The sequence below is a fragment of the Catharus ustulatus genome, chromosome 10 (assembly GCF_009819885.2).
Source record: "Catharus ustulatus isolate bCatUst1 chromosome 10, bCatUst1.pri.v2, whole genome shotgun sequence".
In the NCBI taxonomy this organism is placed as follows: domain Eukaryota; kingdom Metazoa; phylum Chordata; class Aves; order Passeriformes; family Turdidae; genus Catharus; species Catharus ustulatus.
In genome coordinates this window covers 2519918-2539172 of record NC_046230.1, presented here as the reverse complement: position 1 = coordinate 2539172, position 19255 = coordinate 2519918, and the positions used below count along the sequence as shown (strand labels likewise).

Sequence of the window (19255 nt, the reverse complement as noted above, 5' to 3'; positions counted from 1 at the left end):
TGGCCCCAGCCTGCAGTGCTGCTGTTGTGGGAATGTGTGGCACTTGGCCATCTTGTACCTCATGCTGTTGACCTTGGCCCATCAATCCAGCCCATCCAGATCCTTCTTCAGAGCCTTCCAGTCCTCCAGCTGTGGAAGAGCCTAATCCTCTCCCCTCGATACTGCAGGGAGCTGCCTCACCAGCGCTGAGGGAGGTGAGAGAGGCCTCAAGAGAGCTCCCGCTGCTCTCAAGGGAGCCCCATCCTCCAGGAACACCGATCCCTCCTGCTTAACCCACCCCGCATCTCAGGATTTTGGAGCTTCATGGGGTGAGGGGCTGTGAGCAGCGTCCAGCTGGGGAGTGCATGAGGGAAGGGTGAGCACAGCTACCGTGAGGGGCTGGAGAGCTCAGGTACTGTGAGGGGAGGGTGAGGACAGGTGCCGTGAGGGGCTGCTGAACACAGGTGCTGTGAGGGAAGGATGGGCACAGGTTCCGTGAGGGGAGGGTGAGCACAGGTGTTGTGAGGGGAGGGTGGGCACAGGTGCCGTGAGGGCCTGGTGGGCACAGGTGCCATGAGGGGACGTGGACACAGGTGCTGTGAGGGGCTTGCAGGCACAGGTGCTGAGCAGGTAAATCCCCGTGGTGGATTCGACCTGGGTAGTTTGGTTCAAGGCTGGTGTTGGTGGCCCGAGGATCTGGGACTGCCTCGGAGGAGCATCCCTGTGGGGAGGTGAGCAGTCAGGTGTGAGCCAAGCTCTCTCCAGCTTGGCAGAGCCTCTCGAGTTGCTGTGTTCAAACTGCACAGGTGTGTTCTTCATACTTACTGGGTGGTGTGACAGAAGCTGGAACCTGGGGCACAAGCTGCTCAGCTGGAAGCAGTTCAGGGCTGTTTGTCTTTAGGAATTGTGTGACTGAGCTCGAAGCTGTTCGTGCATGCTCCGTGGGCAGGAATCTCGCATGTGACAGAGCAGAACATGGCTCTGCAGTGTCAGGTGAGTGCTCCAGCCCGCCTTGGCCTGTGCCAACACATGCTCTGCCAGAAGGTACTGAGGAGCTCTGTGGGCTGTTATCTGGCACACCCCTAGCACACCGCCTGGTGTGTGTTCTATGGTGTTAATTTCTGCAATGACAGCAGCATGCCTTTCTTTGTTCCATGTATGTTAAATAAGGTGCTCCTTTGTAATGCATCATCAACTGAATCGTGTTCCTTTCATTATCATTACCTTCCTCATTACTCAAGGTGCACCTTCTAAAGACTCCTGATGGGAATATGTGGGTTAGTACTTTCTTGCACTTTTATCATTGCTGTTGCATTTCAGATTGTGCCAGCTTTCAGTATATTGGTGTTCCACCATGGAAAAACCGGTCTCCTTCCTTCTTTTTCTTCAATTTTCTACTTAGGAACATTAATGCAGGGTTACAACTATGCTAACATTAAGCAAATTGTTAAAAAGGATTTTAAAGATCCTTGTAATTGAGTGACAGACACTTATGACTGAATCCATTTAAATATTCAATATAAGACTATCAGGATAAGATTACAGTATTTTTATCTTTATATTCTGATTCTCCCAGTGTTGATTGACTGATAAGGCAGGTTGTCCTTCACAGAGGAGAAGAATTAGAGAAGAATTGAATTTTGCCTCTATAAGCCTTTGATATAGGCTGGAAATTTAAAAAAAAAATAAATTATTCATAAGCAGTAAGAAGGTTTTTTTCTGAGTACAGAGCTGGAAAATAATCATTCAATAAAGCCATATACAACAATAATGTGATATTGATTAGAGACCAAACACCATTGAATCCAAGTGACTTTAATATGTAATGTAGAATATGGTAACTAAAATATAATACATAAAGCATATGTACATTAGATATGGCATATATGAAAAATAGTTAACAAAATACGTTAAACAGCATATAAATGCATGTATCTTAGTTACATAATAAACCATGTTTGTACTGAAATTTTTACAATCTGCTACTCCAATTTTTAAAAGGTACCTGCTTCAGATTTCTTCCCTATTCTTGAACTTAGGTTTCCACAAATCCTTTTTTTAAGCGTGTGTATACACACTTGTTATTTTATATCTATATATATACTATGCATATACATTGTCAATCCAGGAGTTTATTCTTTTCCTTAAGTAGAAGTCAGAATATGTAACACTGTTCTCTCTTAAGTATGCCTCCTTTCACCTGCAACTTTATTGTGCGTCTTGTGCATCTGCTGTAAAGTGTCAGCATTTACAATATCCTGCCACCACATGCTCCAACTTACTTAGAACAATGGAGTTTTGTGAATGAAGTAAAGTATTGCTGTGGGACTTGTGTCCAAGCCCCCACCCCATACATCTTGCTGGGATGCCTGACTACCATTTTAATGTGTTGCTTTTGGAAGGAACACTTTACCTGACAATTCATTGTATTGTAGGTAGATCTCTCTAAGTTGTTTTCAGACATTTTTACCAGTATGAGATCATTTGCTCTGCAGTATTTAAAGGGGTGAGTGCTCTCTCCACTCACAGCAGTAAACGTGGGGTTTCTTAGGGGTACTCAGGTACCCGGTCTTTGTGCTGGGAGTTCCAAAAATACCTCTGAAATTCCACTGAACTCTGCATTAAACGAAGGAATGTCAAGAAGTGGTGTCTTGAGAAGAACATAGTTTTTTAAAAAATTTTTCCAGAACAAATTTTTTGCATTTTATTGAACCATAAGATGAGAGGGGAAAGCCTTTTTTCCTTTTTGGAGGTTGTCTTCAGCACAAAAGTAGTGTTCTTTTAATTATTATTCTGATCTTTGTCTGGACACAACTCATCATTGCTTCCATTCTTCTAAAAACAGGACAGGAAGTTGGTGAACAGTTTCATACAAATTGCTCTGAAGTTTTGTACCCACAAATGTTCTGCTACATCCATTGGAATGTTAAAAAATCCATCTAACACCAAAGGGGAATGACAGTATGTTAGACTGAGTGCAGGCTGAAGAAATCTGTTCTCACAGCTACAGACTGCATGAGAAATTGAATACTTACATGCAGTGAATATTTAACATTCTCATTAATTTCACCAGCCTGTCTTCATTTGTGAAAGAGATGTTACTTGTTAAAGAGATGTTACAAGTTTAAATTAAAGATTCTTCTTTAAACTCATGTACATCCAATCTTAGTAAACACCTTATTTAACATGACCTCGAGGAGGGACATTTTCTGTTGGTTCTTTATATGGAGCTAGATTAAGATTTTTGAGCTTTCCCCAACATTGCATCAGCAGCCATGCAACTCCACAGGGAGAACGAGAACAGACTACCCACAAACATTTTTTCCATGGTGTGTAATGCAGACCCACAGTTGTTCTTTTGGCAGCATGGATTGAACCGAGGACCTTTGAGTGTCAGAGTGCAAGTGTGGGGAGGCTGCACAGCAAGATCACCACCCTGGACTTCAAGAGAGCAGACTTTTGCCTCTTAAGAGATCTGTTTGGTGAGCTAAAGCCTTGGAGGGAAGAGGGGTCCAAGAAAGCTGCTTGATACTCAAGGATCATCTCCTCCAAGCTCAGGAGAAATGGATCCCAAGAAAAAGGAGATGAGGTAAAAAAGCCAGGAAGCCTGCACAGATGAACAAGAAGCTCCTGAACAAACACACACAAAAATAAGCCAATGAGGATGGATCAAGAGCAGAATACAGAATATTGTCCTCACCAGCATTGTCCAAGCAGACAAGGATTAGGTGAGGAAAGTTAAAGCCCTGATAGAATTAAATCTGATCAGGGACATCATGGGCACCAAGAATAATTTCCATAGGCATGTCAGTGATAAAAGAAAGACTAGGGTAACTATGACCTCTGTCTGGAAGGAAACATTAGACCTGGTTACTCAGCTTACAGAGAAGGATGAGTTACTACAATATTTTTTCCATTGGTTTTCACCAATAAGAGTTCCAGCCACACTGGCTGAGCCACAGAAGGCAAAGGCAGGGACTGGGAAATGAAGCACTGCTCTCTGTAGGAGAAGATCAGGTTCAAGTACTTCTAAGCAACCTGAAGGTGCAGAGGTCCATGGAATCTGATGAGATGCATTTGCAGGTCCCAAAGGAAGTAGTGGATGAAGTGGCTGAACCACTATCAACCATATTTGAGAAGTCACAGCAATCCAGTGAAGTTCCCAAAGACTGGAAAAGGGGAAATATAACCCCCACCCTTGAAAAGAGAAAAAAGGAAGACCTGGAGAACTACAAACCAGTCAGTCTCACCTCTGTTCCCAAGAAGCTCATGGGCGCAGATCATTCTGGAAACTGTACTAAGACACGTGGAAAACATTGGAAGTGATTGGGACAACCAACATGGTTTCACTGAGGGCAAATCTTACCTGACAAATCATACCTGACAAATTTGGTGGTGTTACAACACTAGTGGACAAGAGGAGAGCATCTCACTTCTAGAGGGACCTGTGCAAAGCATTTGACACTGTCCCACATGACATCCTTGGCTCTTAACCAGAGAGTGGAAGGAGCACTCAGTGGGTGAGGAAGTAACTGGCTGGTCATGCTCAAAGTGTTGTGGTCAACAGCTCAATGTACAATTGGAGAGCAGCAAGTGACGTTCCTGCAGGGTTGGCTTTGGGACTGGCCCTGTTTAACATGGACAGTGGGACCAAGTGCACCTCAGCAAGTTTGCCAGTGACACCAAGATATGTGGAGCAGTCAACATGCTGGAGGGAAGGGATGCCATGCAGAGGGATGGGATGCCGTCCAGAGGGACACGGACAGGCTATTTATGTCAATGCTGGACCTACATAAGAGCAGTAAAAGCCCATCCATCTCATCTGCATTTGTTCCCTCTGGTTTGCAGACAGCAGCAGGGGCTGGTTAGCTGTTACAGATGAGCTGGGCTTAGAGGGGAAAGAGCAGCAGCAGGAGAAAGACACCGGGCAGGTAAACAAAGTTAGACAAATCATTTGTTGCTCTGTGCCTGTAGGGTGGGAGAAATAATAGTCTCCACCGAAATACTGTCTCCTTTGCTATGTGGGAGCAAGGTGACTTTTTTCTTTCTGTTGCCTTTGTTTTCCTCCATGAAGTTGGTCCCTCAACCTGAAATTCAGGGAAGAGATGTGCAATGTGCTACAAGGATGACAAATTCTGCCTCTGCTCCCTCGAGGTTCTGGGCTCTTCACTACAAGAGATGTTGGTGAGCTGAAGGCCTTAAAGGAGGCTGCTGTGGTAATTGCAAAAGGAGGGATCACTTGTGTGAGGAACAACTGCTTTATGTACAGACTATCTGTTGCTAGAATATTAAGCCCTGTGTTTATTATTGTTTGGTTAGCTGAATTCTAATGTGTTACTTAGTATGTTAGGGAAAAATGCCTGTATGAAAAACTCCTTGGCATTTCAGGCTTTTGTAGGTTAAATGGCAACTTCGAAGCAATCTTCAGAAATACCATTGTGTGCCATGAAAGCAGGTCCTAGACACTTATAATCTGTATTTTCAGGAGATACTTGTGGTAAAATGACTGCCTTCTCAAAGCTGATTTGTGCTGGCAATCATGGGGTGCTGGAGAGAGAAGCTCTTCTCTTCGTAAGAGTTGAGTAATACTGACAAAGCTCCATAGCTGGGGGATGTGATTTCACTTTATAGCTTCATAGTCCTGCTATATCGTGCATTTTATCACTCAGATTCTGCAAAATGCAGACATCTCTTAAATACTGTGGTTATATATTCTTTACGTTATTCATGATCAAAGGTAGAAATTAACTTTTGACATCAAAATTCAGGCATCTAATTTAAGGTATTTTTCCCTTGCTGCAGTTCCCAGCCTCATGTCCTCCTTCCACTTTTCCCCATGACAGCAAATCTCAGGGTAAAGGTAGTGCCCACAAATACTGTCCAAGCCAGGATACTAACATGGAGGTTGTAAAGATCTTTACAAACACATCATGGCCACAGGGGACCATTTAATCATCAGGTTTCATCTACAAAGCATAGTTGTTTTTTTCAATTTAGTCTCAAAATATAAGACAGCCAAGACCAGGTACAAACTGAGGTATGAAAATGACTGTTTTGTTAAACTAACTCCAAGAATGCCACAAATAAATGAAAACTGGGTTAGCAGTGTATCTTACCCAGTACTTTGAGAACAGTTTTTCAATTAGAAAAGGAAGACTTTGTATAAGGTTAAGTACAGCTTGTTATCATGAATATTTTAAACATGTTTTCTCTCCTTTAAAATGTAATATTTTTTTATGGTGGCTTTCACATATAACTCATTATTCTACTCACAATTTCTGCTATAATAAGCACATGTCTTTGGACGATATAGGGAATACTATATTCTGCTTTCTGATATTTTTGTTTGTTTAAAAAATACCTTTTCCTAGGCAGTAAATCTTGCCATACCAGTGTAATCAGAACCTTGTGGCTTGGTTGCCATAAAATATATAAAGCTTTTCTCTAAAATTAAAGAAAAATTAGTACAACAGAAAACAACTTTACCTCTTCATAACAGCTTCCCAAATGAAAGCTCATTCTGCACATACCTGTGCTTTAAAAATATAGTGATATTTTCAATTGTTGTGTGGCAGGATATGACAGAAATATGCTATCATTTTTTCTTAAACCTTATCACGGCATGATTTTTTTCAAAATCCTACTGAACTTGGGTTTGGTTTTGTTTTTAAAAATGAGTATTAGTTACCAGCCATCTGCAACTGTGGCTTCAGGGTGTGTGGCTGTCCAGAACTCCTAACCATGCCTGTCATTCCAACAGACTGGCATGATTTTCTGCTGCAACACTCTGGTGAGATCTCCAGAGAGAAATCCTTGTTGTTTCTGGTCTTGGTATAACATCATGGAACTGTCATGCTATGCTGTGTTCGAGGTGCATCCGTATCTACAAACAGATTCTTCAGTGTTGCACCTGCAATATAAGCAAAAACATCTTAAATGTTCACATATTTGTTCCAGGTTTTTATTTAAAATATATTGGTGAGTGAATGAAGGAAAATAACTAAAACCAGAAATAAAAACTAGCTACCACCAGAATGCAACCAGGGTCAGATTGGCTATGACATGAGAATTTCCTCTTGTTTGGACAAACTAGTCTAACTTGTCAGCTGTGTACCATATGCCATCCTCATCTTCCCGCAAGTGTTTTTTTTTAGTAGGAGTTTTGTCATTATGATTCTGAATTTTCATGAGATAAGTAAAGCAATCCCCAAAACCCTCACTGTTTCTAAAAATGTGGTTATAGTTTTTGTGATTCTTTGCAGTTATGCAGTGAGATGGTTTCCCAGGCTTTTTGCAGAGGAGCCTCACTTAAAGAACTGAAGGTGGAAAGCTACAATCAGTTCTGTTTTGCTTTAATATTGTCCTACCAACTGCAGCTTTCCCACTGCCCCTCCTACCCAGCCCAGACCTCTCAGCTCTCTTTTGTTGCTGTCCTGTTCCTTTCCTGTGACATCTCTGTCTCTGCTGCTGTCACAGGCAGCAGTGGCACTAAAACAGAGCGAATACATTTGGACAGATCAATCTGTTTCTGCAGTCATTTGTGTCCTCTTGCAGGCAGAGTCCTTTTCTTGAGCTCATCTAAATGACTCTCTTCATGGTTTGGAAGACACCAATGTGAAGAAGACCAGGTTGAACGACGCAGTAGAGGAAAGAATATGCCTATTCCTACCCTGGGTGGTTCTAGTTAAGCACCTGCCTAAGGTACTCCTAAAAATATTATCAGATCAGCTGAGACAGACTTCTCTGGTGTATTGGGACTAACATCTCACGGATGCATGGCTCTTGTTGCACTCTTGTTCCCTTGTGCCAGCTGCAACCTGTACCCATTGTGAGGAGCAGGCCCCAGAACTGTGACTGGCAGGCAGTGGAGGGCAGCCTGCCTGACGCACAGGGGGACTTGGCCACCAAAGCCATCTCTGTGTCAGTGGGAGCTCGCTCTTACCAGTTCACAGTGGGAGCTTTGAAGCATGTAAAATAGGGCTTAGAAATTCAACTGCTAAAAGTCACCCCAGAAAACCAGAAAAATTTTAGAATGTGTTAGAGGTTGCTTACTTCAGTAAAAACCAGCTATTGTCCCCTTACTATTTTTTACATTTCATGTAACTGGGAATATAAATATAAGGCATCTTTATACTCCTTCAATACTCAAGGGGTTTTTCTTACTCAGAAGCTGATGTTTAGTGTCTCCTGAACACAATGAGCCTGTCAGTGTCCCTAAGCAGTAGCAGCAATGACCCCCAGTTTCTACCCGCGCTCGAAGGGGGAATAGCAGCATTCCTGCGCACTCTGCTGACCCAGGCACGCTTCCCAAGCAAGGAGGAGGCCTAATCCTCTGAGAATCCCAAACACAAATACTGCAGCGCTATTTGGCAGGGCAGCAGAGGAATTTGTGATATTCACAAGCTTGCTGCAGTTTGTTTTCCTTGATCTGGAGGCTGTTTTTCCAGGGCTTAGAAGGCACCGCTGGCCAGTTTCCCCTCCGGCAGTGCGGTGGCGCGGAGCGGATTTTCCCCAGCGCGGCACTGCTGGTGGAGCACTGACCCCTCGCGGCTGCCTCCGCTCCAGCCCTGGGCTCGTCCCCTCCGTGCCCTCTGCTGGAGCAGCCTCGGGCTGCTGCCTCCGAACTGCAGCACTTTTACATAACACTCGTATTTTCTGATTGGGCTTTCCATGGCGCCATTGATGAGCCCAGGTCGACTGCAGTGAGGAGTTTATCAGGTTGGCTCCCAAGCTGTACAATTTCTAAAAAATTTTTGCTTAGAGTTTCTTCACCATGCCCAAGTCATTCAGGATGCTTGCCTAAAGCAAGGGGTTTGGCACGTGAAAGTCCCCATGTAACCTGAATGTCGGCAGCCCCTGAAAAAATCAAAGAGGTTTAGAACATGCCTCGACAAATTATATGAAAATCTGATTAATGCAAAGACCTTCTTCAGCTGTTTGGATTGCTGTGCTTCCTTCTGTTGAATGTACCCTGCTAAGCTCCCACTGTGTACCCTGTTGTCGGAAAGGTGTTTTTGCCAGTATGTTAAAGCAATGTTGTTTGCAGATCTCTAAAGCCCCATCTGCTGTGAAAAATCACGCCAAAGCTCTGTCACCCTGGTGAAATAAATAAGTGTCATCCATTTTACAGTGACGTGAGTAAGAAACATGAGGTGGTCACGTGGTTATTCAAAATACTACACGTCAGCATCAATATTGGGAAAGGTCAGGGAATTTCTTGATGTGTGTTCCCTGCTCTGGGCCCTGGGACCTGCTGCTTGATAGTCCAGAGGACAAGAACAGCAGACAGTGCAATAGCTCTGGCAGCAATTGTGAGAAATGTCCACCATGCAGATCTCACCTAACAATCTGAATTGCAAAGAACTCAAAACTCCGCCTGTAATCACTGAAGTCTGAAAACATCTGTGAGCATCTCAGCCTTCACACACACAAGAATACAGAAAGGACTTTGGTAGTGCAGCGTGCCATGTCCACGTGTCCTGTTTATAGCTGTGTCACCAGGCACAGGCGTGCATTGGTGCATTGCTCTGGTCTCAGGAAGTCCAACATACACGGCCTTAATGACATGCAGGGGTCCTGTTCCATGCAGCAGTGACAGCTGCGAGCACGAGATGGCACAGCAGAGCAGTAGTGGGGGGAAGAGGAGAGGGCTGCAGCAGGGTCATGGGCAGGCCTGGTAGATGAATTTTGGGTCCTGGCTGTGTCTGGCAATTGCAGCCTGTAACTTCTGATACCATCATCCCTACTGAGTCCGGTTCTCTCACATAACACCTGACTTTTTAGTATTTCCTAGGCAGCAGCACAGTCATTTCATCTGCAGATTCCCTAGAGTTTATGAGTGAATATCTGCTCAGTACTTACTGGCATTATTAAATGACTCAGTTCCTGAGCTGGTCCCCTTTTATGATGAAATTTTCACGACATCTCCACTCTACTTGTAAATTAAAACTATATGATAAACCCAGTGATGTTCCAACTCTGAGTTCCTTCCTCCTACAATCTCATTTGATGGGTTTTTTTTCTTTTTTTCTGGTGTGACTTTTAGCAGTTGAATTTGTAAGCCTCATTGTACATACTTTGAACACTGGGCCTTTAGGGCCAGAAGGAATGTTTTGCAAGATCAATTGCTCATATGCCTAAAGAAATCTGTTTTAAAAATATTTGATATAGCCTTTGCTAGAGAAAAGAGTGTCTTGGGAGTTATTAATGTCAGGAGCAAGTTAGAATGTAAGGCCACTGTCCCCCTAAGGGCTTGGGATGCATAATCTCGCATTGTAAGATTTCTCCTTCTCTCATATGGGACAAAGATATGCCTGTTATGTCAGCCTGAGACTCGAGAGTCATTGGATGAGTGAAGTTGAACACGTATCTGATGGAAGATTGGGCTAATGTGGACTCTCCAAACTGGAGAAAAGCCTGCTGATTGCTATTGAAGAGGAACAGGAGAAGCTTATTCTAAGGCAAGAAGTCTGAACTGGAAGCTTAATAACAACATCGGTTAAGAGATGAACAGAGACTTCAGTGCCCCCCCACCTCTCTGCCCTGCCCCACCCCCCTCCCCCCAAAAAAAAAAAGCTGATTAACTTACACAGACATTGGGAATGGGAAATTGAGAATTGAGGTAGGGCCTTTGCAAGAGCTGTTTTTACCATGAGGGAATGCCCTGAAGCATTCTTTGTCTAGCCTGGCCATTGAACTGCTGTAACCTTGATGCCAAGGTTATTTAATAGCTCTGCTATCACGCCAGGCTAATCGCTCTGGCTGGTTGTGTAGATTGACAGTTAGCTGAGAATTTTATGATGGGATGATTTTCAGATGAGGAATATGCTGCTTTTCAAACATTTAAATATTACTTGTTAAAAGTGGGTTTTACTGGAACAATAAAAAAACACTTCCAGAAAAATAGGACTAGTACCTTACTACCTAGAAGATTTTACAGTAGAACAAAACTGATCGTATTCAGAATGCACAGAACAGGAAGATTTTCTGTCTTAATGGTCTGCCATGCAGACATGCAAAAAATCCCTTTCCATAAAAATGTATTGTTTTCAAAAACTGTAATCATGAATTGGTGTAATCTTTTTTTTAGTTGAGGGGTTTTATTTTCTAGTCACTTCAGTTTCAGAGCATGTACCATTTCAGAATGGCACCTTGAGCACACTACTGCAGAAAAATAGAAAAGAAAAATAAGTACTGTGATTTCTATACAGAAACACATTTTGTAGGAAATTCCCAATACTGCTGGGTTGGATTTCAATCCTGCTGAAGACTGACCACCCACATAGAAATACTGCAGCTGTGCTGGTGCCCTGTGAGCTCAGAGGATCTCTGTGCAAGGGCCAGAGGACCTTGGTGCTGCAATATTATATCTCTGAACACTGTGCAGTTTTGTTTGCTTTCTTAGTCTGTGTCAGAATGAGCTTTTGACAGGGAAAAAATCTACTTCATATTCCCTGTCCTTTTCCAACATTTATATGGCACTCCGGAGGTCTTAAGAAGCTAAAGCAGTATTTTCCAGGTAGAGTAGAAGTTCAAAGGCCAGGACTCTTCTACAGATTTTGTGATGGCACAGTTATGCACAGATCAGCACCTGTCTGTTCCATGTGACCCAACAAATAGTGAAGTTGCCAGAAGTCACTTGTGCATAAAAACCAACTTGTCACTCCCAGGTAATCAAGAAGTTACACTACAAAAACCTTTCTTTTGCTGTTATAAGCATCTGCCTTGGAGTGCTGTGCCAGCATAATGTACTGCATAATATTATAATACATGATCCTGTGCTGAGAAAGCATTCTGAGTGTGGACCTAGCCTAACTTGCTGGCTCCTTCTTTCCCTAAGCTACACAATAGAAAAGGCACAGAAGGAAAATAATGACAGAGCCTCTTTAACTGCTTCTTGCTGGAGAAATAACCCTGTAGTAGTAATGTGGTCCTTGGTTGTTCTCTAGTTCTGAACAGTTTGGGTCTGACCCCATAACTCAGTGACAAACTGCAAATTTTAAACTACTCTAGCCACTCTTCCCTGCTTTGTTCAACTACATCATGTGTGGTTTATCAGAAACCAGTATTTTTCCAATTTCTCATGTTTTGTTCATGACTGCATTCTTTCTGTAGAACTTTGCATTAACTTCAGACTCATCATAAAAATTTCAGAGCAGAAAATGAGTTAGATTAAATATTTTCTGAGCATGTGAACAAATGAAATTATCAGAATGTGATAAAATAACTGATGCATTGTATAGAAATTTCTCTTCAATTTTTTCTTCATCTCAAGTGGCTTGGATAACATCCTTCTGAAATGCTATCTCAGAGCAATAGTGTGTGAGCTCTTTTGTGCTTTCATAAATACCCACCAATCTCTGCAAGTTAAAATATCGTCACATGCTTACTGCATTTGATTATGGAGGCAGGGACAGGCCATCAGAATTTGTCTGTAATCTCTAATTTCAAACAAAGTTTGCTGTTTTGCTCTCTGCAACTTGTTCCTGTCCTCATTGTCTGCTTCACAGCTCGTGTTCAACCTCTGAGTCAAGGTCACAGTCAGTCTGAAAATCAATTTTCCATGCCTCCATTATGCCTCCCTCAACCTTATTTCTTTTCTTATCTGTTTCACTGAAAGACCTGCCTACACAACCAAGGCTGAAGCATGGGACATGTGCAAAATCTTAGCCAAATAAGAAGCCTATAATGAAATAATCTGTAAATAATCTCTGCCCCAGCTATTGTGAGCCTTTCAGATTATTTATATTGGATAGTCATTTAAATCTCTGCTGCATTGTGCTGCTGTTGATTGAAATGGTAATGAATGCAATAGAGTCTCTCAAACGGTTCAGTTTTTAAAAAGTGTCATTTACAGGCAGTTAGCAGTGTTCCAGTTGCATCTGGTTCATTGATTACCAAGTACAAGCTGGCTGTGTCTGCAGGGCACAGTCAGTCTGGGTTGCAATGAACCCTATGTCATCTTTGTGTTGCACATCTGTGGTGTATTTGCTGACTTGCTAAAGTTAGGGTCAGCAAACAAGCTCCCAGCAACCAAGAATAAGTAGCAAACTACTTTAAGTATGTTTGCAATTAATTTTCCTGAGCCAACCCTTTCTTTTGCTGGTACAGCCCACTATCTTGCAAGTCACTGCACTGCTCTTTGACTCAAGTTTCTCTGTCTGTTCTCATATCAAGGCTGTGCCTGAATCTGTTTTATTCTGTGCATAAAATCCTTTTATCATATTTCTAAGGCTGTAGCTCATGTTCTGTTTGTATTTCTTCTAAGGTATCAAAATTTGCCTTTCCTCTGGCCTTGATAAGCACAGTCTTTCCTTTTCATATGTACTCAGAATACTGTCATTTGGAATCAGTGTTTTTCTATGTGATTATGCAAACCTAAATACGTGTTGCTTTGTGTAGTTTCCCTCATTTATCTTACACTGCAAGATCCATGATTTGGTGGTTGACCCTCCTTCCAAGGCTTCTGAGGGCCAATCTCTGCCTGTCAGTTGTATACTAGTCTACTTAAATACTGATTATTGTTTATGATTAGTCAACAATTAGAGTCTGCACTGTCTCCTTGTTATGCTTCCAATGAAAACATGTAATGTTTTGTTCCATAGGGCTTCTTGTATTTGGAAGTCCCTTCCTGAAAATATGAAAACCTTGATGACATTTCCATTTCTGCAGGGCCAACTGATGCTCTCATTTTCTTTGTACTATTCCATTTGTCTGTATCTATTTGTGGGTGTTTGTTTTGCATTGTCATTTGTAGACATCATTTCTAGCCCTTTGGAGTACAGCCCCAAAACTTGATCCTGACTTATACAGCACATAACATGTGAGGAGAAGGAGGGTAAAGGGGTAGGAAATCAGATATCCAAGTCTGGAATATGTGGTCATGGCAGCAAGAGAAATGGTTACATGATATTTATTCTTTGCTCCTGCAAGACTGAAATTGCAATTGACTTTTGCCTGAAGGTTTTTTGTGGTCAGCTTGGTGCTAGAGCTTACAAAATCCTGCTCATTTTTACCTCTTCAGTGCATTTGTCAGGGTAATTGTGTGTTTTGGTAGTAAGCAACTGTTATATAGGTCTGTATACGTTTTTGCTGAGCTCCACTGGAATGGAAATCTACAGGAAGCAGTGATGTGACACACAGGAGAACAAGCCCTATTTTCCATCTGGAGCAACTCCAGATGTGAAATGAATGCTTCCACTCTCAGGAGCAAATTAATAGCACTTCCTCTTATTGAAGAAGGCTGAACTCCAATAGATGGAACTAGAGAGAAATTGCCAAGTGTTACTTAAAAATTAATTGGCTTCATTTTGAGCTGTGATAAATAAAGATAAATCCTTTACTTTTTCTGCCCTAAAACATGCTGGGTCATGCAGAGTTTAAACCTAAAGAGGTAAAAATAAAATTGAACCATTTCCAATACAGAACTTCAGCTGACTTGTCGACCCTTTAGCAGAGGAGTACTATTGACTGGGACAGCCTCTCATACTGGGGAAGGAATGCTTTATTCCACAAACATGTGAGCAGGGCTCAGTCTCTGCCACAGCCCCTCAGTCTGACAGAATGGGAAGGCATGCAAAGATACCAGCAGCTGCTTGGTGTCAGGGTCACATGCACCCCCTTTTGGGAGAGGTCTAAAAGTTCATCTCTCTCTCTAGTGCCAGTTCAGGAGCCTTCTGTGGCACCCTTGAGAGGAGATGGTGCGTTCCTGTGCTCAGAGGTTGTGGAGTCCTCCCGAAAAGGTTTCTTGACATGCTAATCTTTTCCAAAAAAGACAACCATACTATTAGAGACAATTACACTCTCAGAGGGAGTTATTAGCAGGCAAAAAAAGCCTTGATAACTAAGTTATTTTTCTTGCAAGTGCTTGATTCACACATTGCAAGAAAGGTAGACCAAGGAAGCCATCCATGCCCCGGGACTTTTGAAACTGTTGTGGTGTTTAAGCAGCAATTCTCAAAAAATGCCTCAGTGGAAGTAGAGCTAAAGAGACCAGGTGGATTCATTAGATGGTGAGATCTGGTCCAGGCAGCCCAGGTTTGAAGTTTATTGGTGGATATCCAAATTATAGCACCATCCAAATCAATAAAAATTTGGCTCTGAGGGAAAGAACTGCTGTCATCAGGCCCTTGAGCTCTGTCTGTGGTGCTCTGGAGAGTCTCTGTCCCAGGATTTGGATCCAGGTAGGGTAACAAGCAATACCTGAGTTGAGACACATCCTGTATGACCCCATCAGACCAACCTGGCTGAAGTTTGCTCAGCTCCACTGGCACTGCTGAGAGCTTGTGGTTCTTTACCAGCCAGGGCAGCCTTGGCAGCTGGGCTTTATCTTTTTGGTCCTCAGCAGTCAGGCACTGAGGACCCTACTGTGCAGTTTTCCTTTACACTCCTGACAGTTTAATTTGTTTCACTTGAAATAGGAATATTTTCTTCAGTTGACCTTCCCTCACCTCGTAACTGTGTTTCTAACCACAATTCACATCTTTGACCTCCTAACAAAGAGCCAATGCATTAAAAATGCATGAGGCCCTTGTGAGGGGCCAGCTGAATGGCTGCATTAGCACCAAGGCTGAATTATTGATAGAAAGGGTGACTTTTACTCTCCTTTTAGCTATTAAATAATAGATTAAAAGCTGCACAATAAGATAATTTTCACTACTCACATAAATTACTTGTTCAGTTAAGAAGAGTGAGGACAAAAAATGAAAAGCACCCTGGGGTGGCAAATACATTAGACTTAAAATTTTTATGTTGTAGAGTATTTATTAATTTTAGATGCATCTTCAAATAAATGTTTTGATTTAACAGAAGTAATAAGGAACGTTTTGTAGAGTTTAGGAGATAGGAATAGACTTTTTTTATGATACTCTCAGTGAAACTTATGAATAAGGAAACTAATGTGTTCTACATTAGCTGGTGGCCGTGCTAACCCAAATCAGAAGTGTTATTTAACAGTTGAAATTACCAGACTAATACCTGCTCTTTAGAATTAAGGTATTATTGAATCCCTCAGTTTTCCTATATGTGGTATGCCTCACTGAGCTGTCACCATCTGTGTAGTCCTAGACAAATAATAACTTTGTTTGTGGGTTTGGTTTTTTTTTTCTTATTTAGTTTGGCATCAGTAAAAATATTGCCTATTAAATCTTTTCATGGATTAATAATCTGTTGGGCTTTCTATACAGCCTTTGGCCTCTCCTGGCTGATTATTTCTGTGGCAAGGATCCTGCTGCAGATTTCTGTTAGTCAGTTCGTACAGGAGGTATTAGATGTCATGGTTGCCCACAATTTGGAATAGACACTTGCTTCTGCATTTGCACTTGAGCTACCCTCCTGCAGGGTTGGACGATGTTGGCTTTGAACTGGACAGCTCCTCTTCTGTCAGCTTTGCAATAATTTCAGCACTGACTCAGCAAGTATCAGGTAGGCTGGCTGGGCAGTTTTCTACTTATGTCCTTGTGGCAACAATTTGAAAAAGAGGAAGAAAAAGCAAATTTCCTTTAACTGAAACAATGAAAAATAATTTATTGCAGCTTCTAAGGAAAAGTGGGACTTCCAAAATAGTGCATCTCAGTTCTTCTGCTGGTATTTTCTGAGCCAAAGAACCAAAAGTAATCCAGCCATCAGTATTGCTTCATATCAGTACCACAAAATGTTATGGTTTAGTCATGTTAGGTATTGATTTAAAACCCACTCAAATCTTTGGAAAAATCCCATGGATTTGTAACAGTGTCTGCAACATGGGAGGCGCTCCTTTAAATACAGAAGTCAGCACTGGATTTATGCAGAAATGTATCAATTAGCAAGCACACAGGGCGGCTTCCTTACAAACCTCTAGCTGACAGAGAATAAACAATTCCAAGGCACCTGTCAGTGCAACCTCCCTGGATGACAGCCTCAGCTCTCTAGCTCCAATCCCCACACATTTTCAGTTCATGAGTTCTCTACAGGGATGGGAGCATTTGGTGAGTTTTGTGATGCTGGTAAGAAGAGAAGGAAGGCACTGGGAGTTCACTGTGAGTAGGCTACTAAATGACTATTCAAGGGTAAAGCAGAAATATGTACCACTGACCTACTTAGTGCTGAAAGTCTCCATATTCCATTATTGATGAACTAATCTACTTAATGCCTCCTTGTTGCCTGCAGTTAGCTCAACAGCAGGATGATTTTGATTATTCCTCCATTTCTTTTATTCATGTAATTAGAATTTCCCTGTTTTATAGCCTGATAGTCTGACCCAATGGAATATGTAGAGCTGAAATATATAAGCTGAGTCAGCATTTTGGGGCTGCTTTTGAAAGTTAAATTTAGGCACACAAGACTGTAAATTTTAGTCTTCATGGTCTAATAAGGTCTATAAGTAAAAGTACTGAGGGTGCTAAAGTCTTTAAGTACTTCAAACTTGCAGTTTAGAACTGATCCATTTTGGTGTGGTGTTTTTTAAAACACAGTTTTTGCAGGATTCTAAAGTATTGGTATTGTATTTTTGCTTTTTTTTTAATGGTTAGTCAAACTCCAGCAACAGATCAGGCTTTTTATTGTTAAAGAAACTCAGTTGCCTCTGACAGGATAAAAAGGCAAATATTCTAGGAATTTCTCACTTTTAGTATATATTAAAAAGATCTATTTTCAAAACTTGCTTTTAGGTTCAGTATATGTCATACACATAACGAGAGAGATGAATATAAATTACATCTTAACCAGTATAGTCACTCTCTTCGCATTGCTGAAGGAGGTGATTTTAATTTTGGAAGCTAACTTCTTGTTTTAAAAGTGAGGCTGTGAATCTGACAAATGTAGCTGTCAGCCATGCGTGGGGTGGGGAGGAAGGGAAAAGGAAGACTTCCTGTGCTATGTTTAGCAGTGTTCATGACATAAATACAGCAATTTTCCTGGGCTGTATTAAGTTCTGTAAGTTTTATGATGCTTTTCTTTAAAATTGCCTGTATGGCTTTGTGGGTTTTATGCAATAACAGTATCTTAAAGGAAAAAAAAAAAGGAAGGAAAAGCAGTGATTGAGTCTAGGATGTGCCTTGGTATACACCTCGGAGAAGGCAAAGTGCAAATGCCCAAATTACTTCCTTTGGGCTTTGTAACCTCAAGGTTCCTGCCAGATTTAATTGTTTGCATTGCCAGTGATGGCGTACAACAGATCACAAGGGCTGTGAACTGTGGGGCAGATTTTGTGCCAAGACATAAGCTCATTTCCCTTCCTCTTGAAGAGAAATGAGTGCCTCCTTCAGACTCTGGTAGTCCCGAGTGCCACAGTACTTAAGCCATCCCTGGCTTTTCTGCCAGCTGAAAACCTCATTTTTAAGTTAGTTATTCTACAAAGCCTTCTGTGGTTTAACATGCTTCTCTTGGGACACCATAAGCTTTCTCCTAATGCTGGATGTTAAACACACCATTTCTGTGGGAAGTCTGGCAGGTCTTTTTATTAACAGTTACTTCCAGGAGTCTGGTATTGTGGCAACAGATCTTGGATCCAGGTAGACTTGCCTGGACAAAGATGAAGAACATGTGAGGTGCTACTGGGGTTACTGGCTCTGCTAAAAGCAATCTCAACCCAGAAGGAAATTAAAAGACAGGTGCACAAGTGCAGCTGAGTTTTCCTCAGAAGCACTCGAACTATGCACTGAATGGAGAAGACAATATTTCTGTGTCATCTTTGCATTCCTGTTTTTCAGCCATCAGTGTAGGCTTCTCTGTGCTCTCTTGTTTCACACCCTATAGACCCTATATAGCTCTGCCAACTGGAAACTGGCCAATATGAATGTGTGACACAGAGATGTTCCCAGATTTTGATTATACTTGTTGAATGCTTTTTCCTGGCCACCCAAGTATTCCCTCACCACACTGGCAGTCTTTGAAGAGAGGATCCAGTGGATTTATGGTCCTTAATCAAGCCTAAGAATCTGTCCTGTCACTTACTATCACCTTTACTGCCAGTTAATGTAGCTCACCCCGAGCTTTGTAAGAAAATATTGAATCACTGACCCATTTTCATCTCATAACCCAGCACAGGCTGTTTTGTAGCCTTCCCCCCATGTCCAAAAATGAGGACACTTTGTATTGTAAACTTGCCTGTCCATTAAATGATGTGAATATAGAATGGGTTGCAGTATCTGGGAAATTAAATCCGAGGGTGCCCAGTTGCAACACAATCAGCTGAATATGCCATTCTTCTTGCTCCTGACCTTCTGGGGAAGGGAACTCTGATGAGTACTTACACAGTTATAATTTGTGTTTAGTAAGCACTTGTATTCCTGCAGATGAA

General features: G+C 42.0%; 1 protein-coding gene across 1 annotated transcript in view; it reads right to left on the bottom strand.

Moving 5' to 3' along the window:
• Positions 1-1778: 1778 nt before the first annotated feature.
• The window catches only part of AMER3 (APC membrane recruitment protein 3), a 41590-nt gene continuing 24113 nt past the window's right edge, over positions 1779-19255 (bottom strand). The window contains exon 3 of the mRNA XM_033068580.2: positions 1779-6889. The gene's annotated coding sequence lies outside the window, so the exon portion shown is untranslated. The remainder of the gene's footprint in view (positions 6890-19255) is intronic.